General features: G+C 37.4%; 1 protein-coding gene across 3 annotated transcripts in view; it reads right to left on the bottom strand.

The window, feature by feature from the left end:
* The window catches only part of CNTN4 (contactin 4), a 1,173,040-nt gene that overhangs the window by 715,539 nt on the left and 440,957 nt on the right, over positions 1–16,544 (bottom strand). The gene's annotated exons all lie outside the window — the stretch shown is intronic.

Genomic DNA, 16,544 nt, shown 5'->3' on the forward strand with positions numbered 1-16,544 from the left:
TTATCACATTCAGATCTAGAAAGTATAGTTTATGGGTTTTAATTTAATTTTAGTTTTTGTTTGGATCTGTTTTCAGTGATGTGGGAAACTCCCCAAATGAAAACTCTCTTTTCCACCCCAGACATGCTACTCCTCTACAACTTATAATCATATGAAGTTGCCCTTGATTAAGAAACTTGTTCATGATGAAAGAGCCCAATATTTTGTCAGAATCAGTTTATTTTAACTCAAGTCAACCTCTGGTTTTGGAGTCAGATTTGGAAGAACACCTCTCAGGCTTACTACCTGTGGGACCCTGAACATGTTATTACTCTCCATGGAATTCTATTTCCTTACCTATATAATTAGCAGGTTGGACTTAATTGGTTCTAAGGTCTCTTCAAACTCTAGTTCTATAATCTTATAATCCTACAAGTTCAAGGCCAGTTGGCTAGCCACCATGTAGCAGCATCTCTCATATTATATTTCTTAGTTATTTAAAATACTTTTCAAAAAATTGGCACACCAATAGGAAATATCCATCAAATGGTACACCTTTTCTATTACCTTACATGGATAGACTCAGTTCTCCTCATTGTACAACTGTGAATTTTGTTAACACTGGGGTTTTTCAATGGTGGGGATTCTTCAACATGGAAATCTCAGCAGACATCTTGAAACAGAGGACTTGACCCTTAAGGAAGTTAGTCTTAGGATATCATTAAAGGTGTAGCTATACTGCCCTTTTTAAGGGAAAAGGGAAGACAATCCAAGGAAATGGATGAATGGTTTCATAAGAGGCGAATGGAAGGAAATCTTCGTGACTCACATAGATGGGAAGAAGGCACCAGCTCTGCATGACAAATGAGGCTATAACATTCATTTTTTGCACCATTTCCTTACTCTGTGCTGGATGGGTCACTGGTAACCAGAATGAAACCAATTCATCAATTATTGTGAAGAGACAGGTTCCCCCAAATGAAACCTTTTCTCCCATATTTCTACCTCTACAAAGGCAGTTCTTCTTTCTGACCATTTATCTCTTTTAGCACTCTCTTATGTAAATGATCCTGAGCCCTTCTACAAAGAATCTTGAAGAAACACCCTTTCATATAAGACATATTTCTCCAGGTAAAGACTGTAGATTTCTGTAGGATTTAGGCTGGCATCTGAACTAGGGAGGCAAAAGGTAAGTCTATATATTTTTTAGCCAGGAGGGGAGGGGAGCTCACTTTCTGACCATCCTAAGATACATGAAGCATAATTCTAGAACTGGAAAGGAACTGAGGAGTCATTGAGTCAAATCTCTCCCCTTTTTACAGGTAAGGTCTAAAGAGGTTAAAAGATCATAACTTCTTAGCTTTGAGCTGGAGGGAAAATATAAAGTCACTGAGTTCAATCATTTTTTTTTTCTTTTCTTTCTTTCTTTCTTTTTTTTTTGTGGGGCAATGGGGGTTAAATGACTTGCCCAAGGTCACACAACTAGTAAGTATCAAGTGTCTGAGGCCTGGATTTGAACTCAGGTATTCCTGAATCCAGGACTGGTGCTTTATCCACTGCACCACCTAGCTGCCCCAATCATTTCTTATTATAAATGAGAAACCTGAGAGCCAGAAAGGGGAAAAAAATTACTCACTCAAGGCCCTACAAGGGGTAATTAATAGAGTCAGAATCTGAAGCCAAGTTCCCTGAATAAATTAATTACCTTAATCAACTTATATGAGATACTTATTTAATTCATTATAAATCCATAAATTTTGGCATGGTTGAGATTTCTATTATTTATGAGGAATTTTAAAAATTATTTGAATATACACAAGTCTTTAGAAGTGAATTTCTGTATTTTTCCCTCTTAAATCTTTTGTTTGTTTTTGTGACTTTGTTTAAATAGAAAAAAAGAGGTGGCTTTTAATTTTTTTTAAAATTCTTAACCGAACACAAAAATGTAGCAGATAGAAATTTAGGATCAAGCCTAAGATGAATTGGAAGTAAAAGAAGAATGAAATCATTCAAATTGGAATGTGGCTTAAGTTTTGAATTATCAGACTGATTTGTTTTTAATGATCTTTTACAAAGAACGTGGGAGACAGTCTGTATCTATACACATGTATGTGTGTATATGAAAAAAAAATGAATGTCATATTGATGCCACTGTCCACGCAACATTTGGGCAGAAAAAGGCCTAACTGAGGAAAAATGAAAACCTGTACAATTTTGCATCTACCTTAGCGTATGTTTTGGGAGAAATTATATTTTTAATCATGATTTGTAGATGCCAGAAATATTTCTTAATATTAACCATTTCTGAGATCTTACCCTTCGCATATGTATCATGATAATGTCTGGGGAAGGGGAATCAAGGAAGACAAAAACAAAACAAAACAAAAGAAATCTCCAAAATCTGAACCGGAAATTAAGAGACTTAAGTTCTCACCCCTTCTACCTTCTTCATTGTTTTTCCAGGGACCTCCTTCTAAATTGTATGCATGTATGTATGTGAGTATGTATGCATGTGTATATATGCATGTATATGTGCACACATATCTATATATAGATGCATACATGTGTGTGTATGTGTATATATGTGTGTGTATGTGTCTCCATATAGATGCGCACACATGTGTGTATGTGTATATGCATGTGTGATTGCATGTATAAACACACATATAACTTAGATACATAATATACCTCTGTATATAGATATATAACATGTATATAGACATATACCTATGTGTGTATATATGTATATATATATAATTTATGTACACATGCATAATACATATATAGAAACACCCCCACACACATATAAGCTGTAAGCTGATTGAAGGGAGACAAGGACTTTGCACACCCAAAGCCTAGCCCCATTCCTGAGACATAAAATAGCCATTTAATAAACGCTTGTTGAATTGATTGGTTTTACATGCGTTTGAGAGCAGCATAGCCTAGTAAATATCATAAGCTAGCTTTGGGTCTAGAAAGGACTTGTCTGGCTCTGACACAGTGAAATAAAACATCTAGTCCACACCCCTATATTTGGCATGATTATTACAAACATTTGTAAGATTTATTTTTCACCCATATAGTCTTATATGTAAACAATTCCCCCACAACTGAATGTAAACTCCTCCAAGATAGGGATTGTTTCATTTTTGTCTTTGTATCTTCAGTGCCTAGAACAATGCCCGGCACAGAGTAAGTACTTAAGAAATGTTTGTTGAATAATTGATTGGGTTAGTGGAAAGAAATACAAATACAGAGTAAAATGACCTTAGGTGTGTTGCATGTTGTGTGGTGTGTGTGTGTGCGCGCGCGCGCGCACATCTACTTTCTTTAAGTTCCCTTTCATATCTAATGTACAGTGCTATAAACCCAGCGAGGCTCCTTAGCCAAAGGCAACTCTTAGTGGTTCTCAGACTGCTTGCCCAAATAGGTCTTTGCTCCTATCAGAGTTTTGTTGGAATGCTACAGATAAGGCCACCGCAGGAATAAAAATTCTAATACCTTATTTATTGCCTGCTTCTCAACTAGAATATGTTTAGGGGAAGCACTTCAAAGCTTGATTTTTTTCCCCATTTGTCTTAAAAATCTACCTATAGGGGGTGGCTAGGTGACGCAGTGGAAAAAGCACCGGCCCTGGATTCAGGAGGACCTGAGTTCAAATCTGGCCTCAGACACTTGACACTTACTAGCTGTGTGATCCTGGGCAAGTCACTTAACCCCCATTGCCCCACACAAAAAAATTTTTAAAAATTAAAAAAAAAATCTACCCATAGAAAAGATTCATCTTTGTGTTAATATAGCTTTGCTCTTTTCTGCCACTGTAAGAAGTTGCATTGGACCATTGTTTTAATGGGTTCCCTCTCTTCCCCTGGAAATGTCAGACCTGTTTTTGCTCATGTATGAATAGTTCTATGGTTATCGATGCACACAGAACTCCACCTGTCACACTAACAGGCCTCTTATTGCCTCTCCTAGATTTATACAGTCCTCTCATGATGCTTCAGCCAGTCTTCATCAGTTGCTGAATGGAAAATTAATCAGTCTACTCTGCATTTACTTCCTACAGTTTGGGTCTGGAGTTAAACATGGTCATATATTGCAAAATAAGTGAGTGTAGCATAGGCTAGTGGTAGAGAATGGGACAGACAGGGGTGGGATTCATATTAAAAGGTCTGTATTTTGGTCCTGAATCTTTTACTGACCAATGCATGGCAGAAAAATAATTTACTCATTCTACACTCCAGACTAGTTTCCTTATTTATAAAGCAGGCATGAAATATTCCTTTTGTCCTAAAGGAGACAGAATGTTTTGCTGAAATTGAACTAGGAGTTTAGACAGATTTACGTTCGAACCTCAGTTCCACACTTGCTAGTCGTATTATTTGGGGGCAAATCCATTTCCTTTAGGTTTAACCATGCCTCATTAAAATGGAAATGATAATATTTTTAATGCCAGCCTTATTCAGTTGTTGTGAGAATACTCTACAAACTTTAACATTTTATGTACACATGAGATGCTAGTTTTATTATTTCCTGTGAATATTTTCAGGATCACTAGGATAATGCCCAAGAAATGGGAAAGAGGCACTTCTCTCTTAAGGGGAATGACCATCATAGTTTAGAAATACTAGAATGCCTTCTTACATGTCTCCAGACACTTGAGTTACTGTTAAGCACAGGCTATATCATTTGAATCATTAGCCACCCCCACCCTACCTTTGCCTACACATGCAAACATGCAGACACAGACAGACCATAGAAACACACACACACACACACACACACACACACACACATACCCCTATTCAAAAGATAAAGGTTTGCAAGTTACTCAGTAAATAAGGGCCATTAGGATACCTATGTGGGCAATGTGGATTCTCTACAATTCAAAGATTCCAATAAGCCTCTGGGCTTCCTTTCACCTTCTCTCTAAAATTACCTTCCTTTGAGACTGTCGATATCTCATATGTACATTTTTCTGTTTGCATAACATCTCTTTCATTAGACTGGAAGTTTCTGGAGGGCAGGGATTGTTTTTTTACCTTTCTTTGAATCCCCAGTCTTAGATCAGTGTCTGGTACATATTAAGTGGTTAATAAATGATCATTGATGGAATGACTGCTGTAACAATCCCTTTTATGTGATTTCAACTGAACACAGTGACAGAGAAGAAAGCATGGTTGCTCTAAGCTTTTGAAATGAGTACATTTACTAACTAGTCCTCCCTGTCATGTTCAGAGATATGACATGTTAAATATGGTGGGCAGGAGGTGTGGTAGATGGGAGAACATTTATAACTAAGAAAACCCTTTGTCGTCTATAAGAATCATATAATTGACATCCAATTAGTGACGATGACAGAGTAGAAAATAGGTAGAGATAACAGAGAAAAGAAGGAAGATGAATTCAGAAAAAAGGACAGTGAGAGAATGGAGTAATATCTCAGTTTTGTATGATTAGAGATTTGCAGCTGGATGAGACCTTAGAAGTAATTGAGCCTACAGCCTCATTTTATAGAAAAGGAGATTGACACCAGGGAAATTGACTAGCCCAAATCAGAGACACAGTATTATATAAAGCCAGGGATGTACATTTATATGAACATTTCACGTTTTTCACATTTATTCCTAAATGAGCATAGACATGCCTCTCAATCTCACTATCTCTAAGATTTTAGGGAAGTCATTAAGCCTATACTAGCCTCAGTTTCCTCATTTCTAAAATATCATTGGATAAAATAACCTCTAAACTTCCAGCATGAAATATAGCAAGAATTCCTATAGATAAAAATTGTAATTTTATTTCCTTGGGGCCAGGGACTGTTTCATTTTTGTCACTGTATCACTAGTTCCTAGAATGGCACTTTGCACATAAAATTTATTGACTGTTGATTGATTAATGCTCAATTGAGTGACAGTATCCCAAGAAATAGCAGAAAGGAAGTTTCTGGTCACCACTCAATTTTATTGTATTTCAACAAGCATTATTAAGCACCTATCTGTAGAGGTATGCAAATTACTTGGGACAGCTAGGTGGTACAGTGGATAGAGCACTGGCCCTGGATTCAAGAACACCTGAGTTCAAATCCGGTCTTAGACACTTAACACTTACTAGCTGTGTGACCCTGAGCAAGTCACTTAACCCCAATTGCCTCACCAAAAAACAAAAACAAATTACTTGGAACAAGCAATAATTTTTCATTTTGTGTCAGCAAGTCACACACATGTGCTTAAAATTTAATATAAGATATATACATAGATATGTACATAGATACACATGCAGGTGAAAGAACACACATATATAATTATAATTATTAATAATTTATTTCTTGGGGAACCTGAGGATCAGTCCTTTCTCTGCCTCCCTCCCCCCACTCCAGAAAGTCAAGTTCTGCTTGAGAAATTTGATCAAATCTGGGAAAAACTCAAGGGAAAAAAGGAATAGAAATAGATTCTTTTGTCAAAAAGGATGAAGGAATGATGGGATTAAACCATACCCAGATAATGGACTTTGCATTTAGCAACTTGAGTACAATCTTTTGCATCCTTTTTCCTCATGTCATCCCTAGAGTTCATTTTAATGTAGACCACCTTCAAGTCAGTCAACCAATGGAATTGAATGATGCTAACCAATTAGATTTGTTTGATGTATAACGAGTCAATTAGCTGTGATAAATGTATAATGACCCACCTTTATCAAAAGGGATACAAAACCTGGACAGGTAGCCATGTTAGCTTGGTTCTCAGGGACCACATGGTCTCTTTTCGGGCTTTTCTCCTGTTCATGCAATCTGACATACTGAAACTCTCTCTACCACATGACATGAGACCAGGAGAACCTAGGGAGATGTGATCAATCCTTTACTGGTATAATATTGATACATTAATAATATGCTTCCCCAAACTGCTGTCTATAGCGATTAATTTCAAACCACACATACACATACACATACACATATACATATGCATACATGTGTATATATACATATATACATATATTATCTATAAACACACTGTGACATATACAAATTTCAAGAGACATAGTCTCTGGGTAATTAATCATGCTAGGGGATAATTAATAAAAGGGGTCAGTAGCATTCTCAAAGAACTCACTTAATACTTATGTACCCTGGGACTAGTGGATGTTCCTGAGGGTGGCAATCGACTCTGATTGGTTAATAAAAAATGATAGGAATTAATATTATGATGAGAGATGGACTCGTTCTAATCAGGCACTGGGGGACTTGATTTTGATCAGTCTGAGTCCCAGTCCTGCCCCCCCCATGTCTGGCAATCTGTGCAAAGAATGTACCTCCACCCATGATGTTTGAGTAGAACACAATGGACTGGATTTCACCTTAGATTATATTCTTTGAACAGTTTTTTTGTTTGGGTAGAATCTCCCACCCAGAATAAAATGTAAGTACCCCTGGGGATTTGGGCAATTCCATCCATCAATAACTTCCTTCAGTTCAATGTAATTCAATAAGTGATTATTAATGTAAGAGAGAAATAGTCATTTCTCTCAACGCATTATTTTTTGCATGAATATAAACAGTATGCATATAAATATAAATTATTGAAAAACCATATGTGGGAATGTACCTGTACACATACACTAAACATATAGCTATAATTATATAAAGAGTTATATATTATATCTAGTATTATATACACTTTGATATTTTACATTAGATATATGTGTATGTAAAACAAAAATATATTGGACATTGAGCTTATCACTGAAAAAAATAATTATTTACTGCTGTTATCTCTATGAGTTTAAAATTTTCTGCTTTCCTCTGTATTGAAACTACTACAAATATAATGATGACGATGATAGCTAACTTTATATGGTGCTTACTATTTTCCAGGAACTCCACCAAGCCCTTTTCAATAATCTTTTGATATAACAAACCAAGAGGCATGTGTTATTACTATCCTCAATTTGCTGATAAGGAAACTGAGGCAAACAGAAGTTAATTGATTTGTTGATTATCATGCAACTACTAAAATGCCAGATTTGACCTCTGGTCTTCCTGATTCTAGGCCTGGCAGCAGTGTTATATATATTGCACCACTTAGCTGCCAGCCATAATAATTAAAAATAAAATAGCCACTGTTTTTCTGTGTCCTGCAGGGATGCATCACACTAGAAGAAACACTAATGAGCTCTTCTAAAGTAGAACACAGAGCTCATCTGTCTTCCCTTCCCTTTTCTCTACTTCCTGTGATCTTTCCATAATCGATGCTTTGGAAATTTCCAATTAAGTGATATGTCTGGAAAGATCAGTTGGTAATTAATGATTATAAAGAGAAAATCAAAGTGAGAATTATCCCCGCAAAAGACTAAAGAAATAATGAGCTCAGTCCACCTTTGTTTTGTCATTGCAAGGGTCACTATTTGTGGATTGCTGCTAATTACTAAGAAACAATATGAAAGATGGGATCTCAGGTTGCATTCAGAAAAGTTCAGTGTCCAAGACTAGGGAGGCGATAGTCTTGCCACTCTGTGTCATGATCAAACTGCATCTAAACTATAATGGTAAGTTCTGGTCGCCAAGTTGTAGAGTATACAGATTGGAAAGAAATCATGTCAATGTTAGTCCTTGAAATAATGCTAGAGGGTGTTTAGTTGAGGGAACTCAGGATGCTTAGTGTGATGCAGAAAAGACACATTAGAATACTTGCCAAGTCTCTGAAGGAAAGCTAGACTAGGTTCATTTTGTTTGGTCCCAAAGGGCCAAACTTGGAGCAATGGGTGAGAGTTGTAGAGACAAAAATTTCAGCCTGATGTTTGAGGGGAAAATCTTAACCATTACAGTTATGAGCTATCTAAAGTGTCGTTTGAAATCTTCGAGGAGTGGCTGGATGACCACTTGTCAGTTATGCTGGAAAAGGAAGTTTGGTCTTTGCAGGTGTTTGTATAAGGGGGTTTCTGAGGATCCTTCCTAAACTCAGGTCCTATGATTCCATAATCATTATACAAGATTCAGGAGGAAAAGAGAACTTTCAAATAATTAGTGTGCTTTTATAAGCCTGTGTTCCCCTGGCTCCTTCCTTCATATTATACCAGGAAACAATCATTACTAAAGTCTGAAGTCACAGTGGTCCAAACTTTACTTCTAGGAAGTCAATCCAGATAACTGGGGGCATCAGGCAGTTAGGTGGTACAGTGGATAAAGCACCAGCCCTGGATTCAGGAGGACCCGAGTTCAAATCTGACCTCAGACAATTGACACTTACTACCTGTGTGACCCTGGGCAAGTAAGTCACTTAACCCTCATTGCCCCACCTGAACCCAAACTGTGTCAGATAACTGGGGGAAAAGCAGGGATGGGGGTGTGGAGTATAGTTGAGGAGTGTGTGTGTGTGTGTTTGGGGGGAAAATGTGAAGCAATTTCATGGACAGGTGAGGATAATTTCATCTAAAATATCCATACATTAACAGGCAAGTGTCGGCTCTGTATGCTGAATTACCCTGAGCGCTTTAATTCTCCTCACGTAGACCTGACAAAAGTCCGCTCTCTTTCTTAGCTCTAAGCCCATTTCCATGCACATGTGAAATGCAATTTGCAAAGACTCTCAAAAGAAGAAAAGAACGAAAAGAAAAGAAAAACATACAAAGTAGCCAGAGATAATTGAGCTGCTCTCCAGATCATAGTAAAGGTTTTAATATTGCTTTGCAGATACATGTTGTAAATTTCACACTGTAAAGGGTTTTGCATAACATCTACATCTAGGCCCATGACAAACATCCATTCACCAAATTTTGAAGGAAAAAAAAATCAAGATTTTTGCTCCTGTAATGGAAATGCTAATATTATTTTCATTCTCTTCACATTCTTGTTTCAGGAAGGCAATTCGGCTGGGCCTCTAGAATTGTTATTTTCTCAACTGTTGTGTTAAAAGTGTACCCATCATTGATCTGGGCTCAGCTTTTTCCTCTGCTCAAGTGATTCCTGACCACAAATCATGAAAAGGCCCAATTAAGCATTCTGAGAGTTAGGTTTGAGTCTCCTTGCTGCTCGTTAGAAATGATGACTGAGAAACTCACTGCTCTTAAAATATATCTGAGACTCCTAATAAGATAAATATTAGGTCCTAGCCTGTGTAACATTAGGAGTAAGTGTGAATTCCAGTGGAAAGCAGGGAAAAGGTGGAAGATGTTTGAAAATGGAAATCATTTTCACTTTTTAAAAATATCTACATATAACTAAAATATTTTAAAAGATCAAACCCCAAAATTCAGGCACATTATACACCTTAGTTTAAATGGTTTTGGTTAGAAATACTAAAGGGGAATTCACCCAATACTTTGGCACAGGCTTTGCCTGTGGCTGGATTCACACCCTCTTCATTTTGATCTCAGCTCAGTTTAAATGTCATCTCTTACTGAAATTTTTTCTTGATGCCCTTAGATGTTAGTATTTCTTCCTTTTCTTCAAAGGATCAAGTATATATTTCCTTGCTCACATATTGCAACATTCCTAGTAGAATATAAATTCTCTGGAAAAAAAATTTGTTGGTGCTGAATTGTTTTCAGTTGTGTCCTACTCTTCATGACTCCATTTTTGTGTTTGTTTTTAGTAAAGACACTAGAGTGGTTTACCATTTCCTTCTCCAGCTATTTTTACAGATGAGGAAACGGAGGCAAACAGAGTTAAGTGACTTGTCTAGAGTCACACAGCTAGTACGTGTCTGAAGCCAGATTTGAACTCAGGAAGATGGGTCTTCCTGATTCCAAGTGTGAGAAAATAATGGGGTTTTATGAGACCCAGAGAGAGCTTTCCCTGACCTTTCTTAAGGCCAGCCCAGAGTCAGGAGAATTCCAAAGGAAATGTAATTGGACCTTGGTCTGTGAATAGAGACAATCAGGGACTAAAACCACACCTACCTGAAAGCCTTCCCCTCAGAGGGTCTGTCCTCTGTACCTCAGCACCTCAGCACGTACTCCTCCAGAAAACCCTCTAGTCTAGTAAACCAAGAGATTTGAATGATGCTAGCCAATTAGCATTGAGCAGTGTGGAAGGGCATCTTCTCCTCGGAACCTCAAGAAGGTTACGCTTTTACTCTCCCTCTCTTGGCCCTGGGACTTGGAAGGAGCAGCCAAGTGGGCCATTCTCTCTCTCTCTCTCTTTACTAGTATTTAATATGCTTGAATAAATGATTAATGCCCAAACCCGGTGCTATAACCTCTACTTTCTAAGTAACAATATATTTGAAGCCTCAGCTAAATTTCCTAAAACTTGGGACGGAGATGGGGCATGCCATATAATTTCAAACGCCACACAGGCACAGTGCTCAATCTATTGTACCACCTGGTGAAAAGTAGATACTTAATAAATATTTATTGAAATAAACCAGATATGTAAAACTCCATTAAAATAAAAAAGCTAATTTAAAACCTAGGGGACATATACTAGCCCCTAAATTCAGATGGTTCCTTTCCCTTCAGGTTAAGGATATTTATTTTATATGAAAAGATACAAGTTCACCATGAGTCCCCAGTTAGGAAAAAGTCCTATTAGGCATTTCTGTTCCACTTTACATTTAAAATCACCTCTATTTAATGAGGCAAAATTGAGTTTGTTGGATACTTTTTGGCAACAAAACAGTAGATTTTTGGCTTGTGGATAGATAGGTACTAATAGGGAAAACTTGGGAGAGTCAGCAGTCTCTTTGGACTTTCCCTCAACCTGAGTTTTCTGCTCTGGAGAAGCCTGGAGAGGTAATGACCTTCCTTCATATCTCCCTTCTCTGATATGCCCTTCATCCTCAGGGGAGCATTAGGATGCAGGTCTTACTCCCACCTGTCTACCTCCAGACCCTACCTTCTTCCTTGTAATTCTTAGAATGTAACTGAGTATCACACAATGGCTTTTTACTGATTCAAGGATGTTTACAGAACCTGTTCACACTTTTGATTAATTCAATCAAAAATTGTCCTTACCTAACAAAAGAAATTACTTTTAAAGGAGTTCCATTAAGCAACGGAACACCATCTTTACAATTAGGTTAGAATTTACAGACATACCATTTTGTACTTAAGAAAAAATAAGTCTTCAAAGCCATCTAACTAATTGTAAGGCATGCTAAAAGAAATGGTGCTTTGGAAGGTACGGTGTTTAAAAACACTTAGGGAATGGATGCAGAAATAAGGTGAATACCTTACTGTTAGCTTGTAGTACTGTAGTCATGCTCTGAGACAAAAATATCATCTTTGATCAAGATTAGTGCAAGAATACATAATTTTTGAGATTTTTTTTGGAGAGGATTTTGCAAGGGCCAAAGAGATTATTCTGGGAACACACACACACACACACACACACACACACACACGAAGTAGAAGTGTTCCATCTGAATTTAAGTCTAAGAGTGATGTGATTCATTTTGACTTCATTTCTCAAAAAAAAAATCAAAACAGGTATTTGGCATATCAGTCAGATACAAGTTCTGGTTTTTAGTTAAATGAAACAAAGGCAGTTAGTTCTCTGACCTGAATGATTCATCAAGTTACCCATAAAAGTACAGCCTATGTTTACAAGTGGCAAATTTAAAAGGAGATTAGGTATATGGAAGATTAGGTATATGGTATATGACTCGGAAATGTTGTGATTTTGTGAGAGTGGAAGCAGTACTGAATTTGGAATAAGATGACCTGAGTTCAAATCTTTGCTCTGCCTCGTACCATCTGAAGAACCTTAGACAAATTACACAACCTTCTGTGATGTTTAAAATCTAAATTGTGGTCACCTTAAATCAGAAGCTTCAGCTCCAGTCCAGCCCAGAGTTCCAGCCTGGTTGGGTTCTTCCTGAAGTCCTCCTCCACGAGCTTGCTTTAATCAGGAACACCCTCTCGCAAGGTGTTTGTGGAAGCTTTTTTATACATCTGGAACAGAGGCGGTCCTTACACCCTGCTTCAAGGTGATTGGTTGGCGTCATCCAAATCCATTGTCTTTGAAGGTGTTCTCAAGTTGAGTTCCAGTCTAGTTTCTGAGAACAATACCTTCTTAGTGGATAGCCAGGTGTGATTACAATCCAATTAACTTGATACAATCCAATTAACTTGAAGTAGGCTTAATCAGCAGTCAATCACTCTCACTTGATTCAATCCGTATAGATTAATCTACAGGTGGGTCTTTGAGTATCTGCTAAAATCCCATTATTTCATCACATTCTGGACCTCAGTTTCCTTCTTTCAAAAAGATAGAGTTCAATTACATGAGCTCTAAGATTTCTTTTCCTTCAAAAAGTCTATGATCCTGTGAGTGATTAATTAATTAGTTGATTCATTGAATAGAAATTTATTAATTATATACTATTTGCAAAGAATTGGGCTAGGTCTGAAAATTTGTGGTCTTTGATCTCATGAAACTTTGTCTAGAAGAGGGATAAGCATAAACACAAATGACTCTAATGTATAATATTAATGTACAAGTTAAAGACCTTGAGTATTTAAAAGACAAAATGTAATATAAAGTCTAATAAGAGCAGCTAGAATATAGGTAGTAAATTGAGCACGGCTGGTGGGTACAGTGCTGACCTTGGAGTCAAGAGGACATGGATTCAAAATATCCCATCTGACAATTAATTAGCCTTGTGAATCATTCACTTAAAGTCCCTGAGCTTCAGTTTCCCTGTCTAGCTCTTTATCTATGAGACTATGATCTTATCAAAGCCTCACAACAACGCTGTGTATGAAATATATTGTTAGTTTTCATCTAAAATGGCAAAAATTAAAGGACAACATTCAGGTTCTAAGAAATCACTGAATAAATATGCTAAACAATGGAGCAAGAATTTGGACCAATGGTCACCTAATTCTATCCACTAACCAATAATCACTCAAGGAAAGGAATTTATCAATGAAAGGGGGTGGGAAAAAGCTGGAGAAAGCTTCCAAAAGGATCACGCTTTATAAGATGAATAGGAATTCATAAGGCGAAGACAAGGGGTTGGAAAATTCCAGATCCCATGAACATTGGGCAAATGACAGAAAACCATGTAAGATATTTGAATGAGTGAATAACATGGCCAGGTCTAAAAGGAAAGAATATTGATCTGTCAGCATTAGGGAGAATGGACAGGAGGGGGCAGAAAGGGAAGTTATTAACATGAGGTGCCACAGTGGGTGGAGTGACCTGCAGTCAGAAAGACCTAAATTCAAATTATACTGTGTGACCCTGGGTAAGTCATTTAACATTTGTCTGACTCAGTTTCTTAATCTAAAATGGGAATAATAGTAATAGCATCAACCTCCCAGATTAAGAATAAAATGAAATAACATTTATAAAGCATTTTGCAAGCCTTAAGGAGCTATATAAATTACATGATAATGAGGATGATTGTCAATATTCCTCCCTCTACTGAGGAAAAAAAGAATAGAAATTGTATCTGCTAAGATTTAAGTGATAAATAATTTTCAATAATTCTAAATAAGGAAAGCTAACCAACTAGGGACACAAACTTGTCAAATTATTATGCACACTAAACTTTTTGTTCATTTAGCTAGCATTTATTTCCTCTGACTCCCTCCTTACCTCTGTTGGGGGAAGGGATGAAACTATAACATAATTTCAGTTTTGTATGAGTCACATTTTTCTCTATATTTAAATGTTCATATTTGTTCATGTTTTGTTAAGTTCAAGTAATTTCCTGATGGTTTCCAACAGTGTGGTTGAGAGCATGGGTAAAAATGTATGGGGAGTATTTTTTTTTTTAGTGAGAGGGCATTAGGACTCAATTGCTAGATAACTGCCTCACTTTTCCATTTATACAACTCTTGGGTCCCTTCTATCCCTATATATGATGAGAGAGAGAGAGAGAGAGGAGAGGAGAGGAGAGGAGGTAGGGAGTGAGGTGGGCACCACAGATCTTTTAATCAGCATCACCTAGCCCCTAACTCAGGAATTTCAATTTTAGTTTCTTCCCAGAAAGACAGACAGAGACAGACAGACAGACAGACAGACAGACAGACAGACACACACACACACACACACACACACACACATACACACACAGAGCCATTTTTTTCATTCTAAGACCTGTGGGAAATGAACTCAGTCTTTCCTCACCAAACTGTTAAGGAGCCCTGAACTACATTGCAGAGTTGGTGATGTTTTGCTTTCCATCATGTCAGGAACTATGGTTAACAAGGACCATTTGTCATCAAAAGATACCCTCCAGTCTAGGATTTGATGATCAGATGATGATACAGACTGTTTCTCCAAAATGAAACTGTGCAGTCCCTTCCAGGGATTTTTATCATCCTAGCCACCCCCTGCCATCCAGTACTGAATATCTGGTGACAGCAGAATTTCTTTTCTGAACCGTGTTAGCTGTAGAGAATTGTGTTGGTCCTTCTTCAAGCTGATTTCCTATTTCTGATCTCGTACAGAACAATGCCTCTCTTTTCCCCCAGTAAAATGAACTTTGAGTGAACTCACAGGGTAACGAACTGATAACCCACAGAATAAATAATTGATTCATCTCCAATAAATCTGACTGTGAGAAGTGGTGAACCCAAACATCTTCTCTTTAACGGCCTTCCAAAAAGCTTTACAAGTGATTTCCTTGCCATTTTTTTCCAAATGGACTCTTTTTGACAAACAGACTCCTAAGGGCAGTCAAGTGTCAAATCCAGAATTATGGATGGCACAGCTGTGTTTGGGAGCCGATGGTCCATTTATTCATTATGGGAAGCTGAGATGCACAAACAACCCGGGCCATTCTGTGTACCTGTCACTTTGCGGCACTTAATGAACATTGATCATGCTCAGGCAGACACATTTCAGAATGAAGCAAACAAGAAGAAAGCGTTTTCCAGAAAGAAATGGTGGACATTTTTTTCTTTTGCATAATATCTCTGGGAATACAGTGTTATCATCTTGCATAAATTATAGATAACCATGGAGGCCAATAAAATGCTCATCTTTTCAAAAATTTCATGACAAAAGAGAGGAGAAATTTGTCTGAATTTTCTTCTACCTCATCTGGCGATCTGTCTGCAGAGAGTCCTGATAATTCAGGTTCTCAAATGTTTATCAGGTATTCTATCATAAAGTCCTATCCCAGGGATCATTTTGTCTTTAAACACACATTTCATAACAGACCAACATATACTGGACTATATCATATGCTGATAACCTGGAGGACACAGCTCACCTGAGGTCCAATGGATCATTGGGCTAGGTTCTCATGAAATCAAACTTCATGACTTGGCCAAAGTTCTATTGATTTTTTACCATTTGTTTTTGTAACCTGTGGAAATATTTATAATAGAAATGACTTGTGTTCTTGTGTTTGTAAGATACTATTTCTTGTGAATGAGTTGTTGTTGGCTATTGTAAAGAATTAATTGTTATTTGAGGTTTTTATGCCTCCATGCTCACTGGCCTGGGGCTCCGCAAACCACACGGTGCTCCACCCACTGGTTGTAGCCATTGCCATGGCACTGGAACCTCATGTCATCACCACTCACAGATGCCTATATGGGCCTGGCAAAATTATAATGATTAGAAGCCTAGTGAGGGCAGTCATGTGACTGTCAGAGTGGCTATCCAA

The sequence above is a fragment of the Dromiciops gliroides genome, chromosome 1 (genome assembly GCF_019393635.1).
Source record: "Dromiciops gliroides isolate mDroGli1 chromosome 1, mDroGli1.pri, whole genome shotgun sequence".
Lineage (NCBI taxonomy): Eukaryota > Metazoa > Chordata > Mammalia > Microbiotheria > Microbiotheriidae > Dromiciops > Dromiciops gliroides.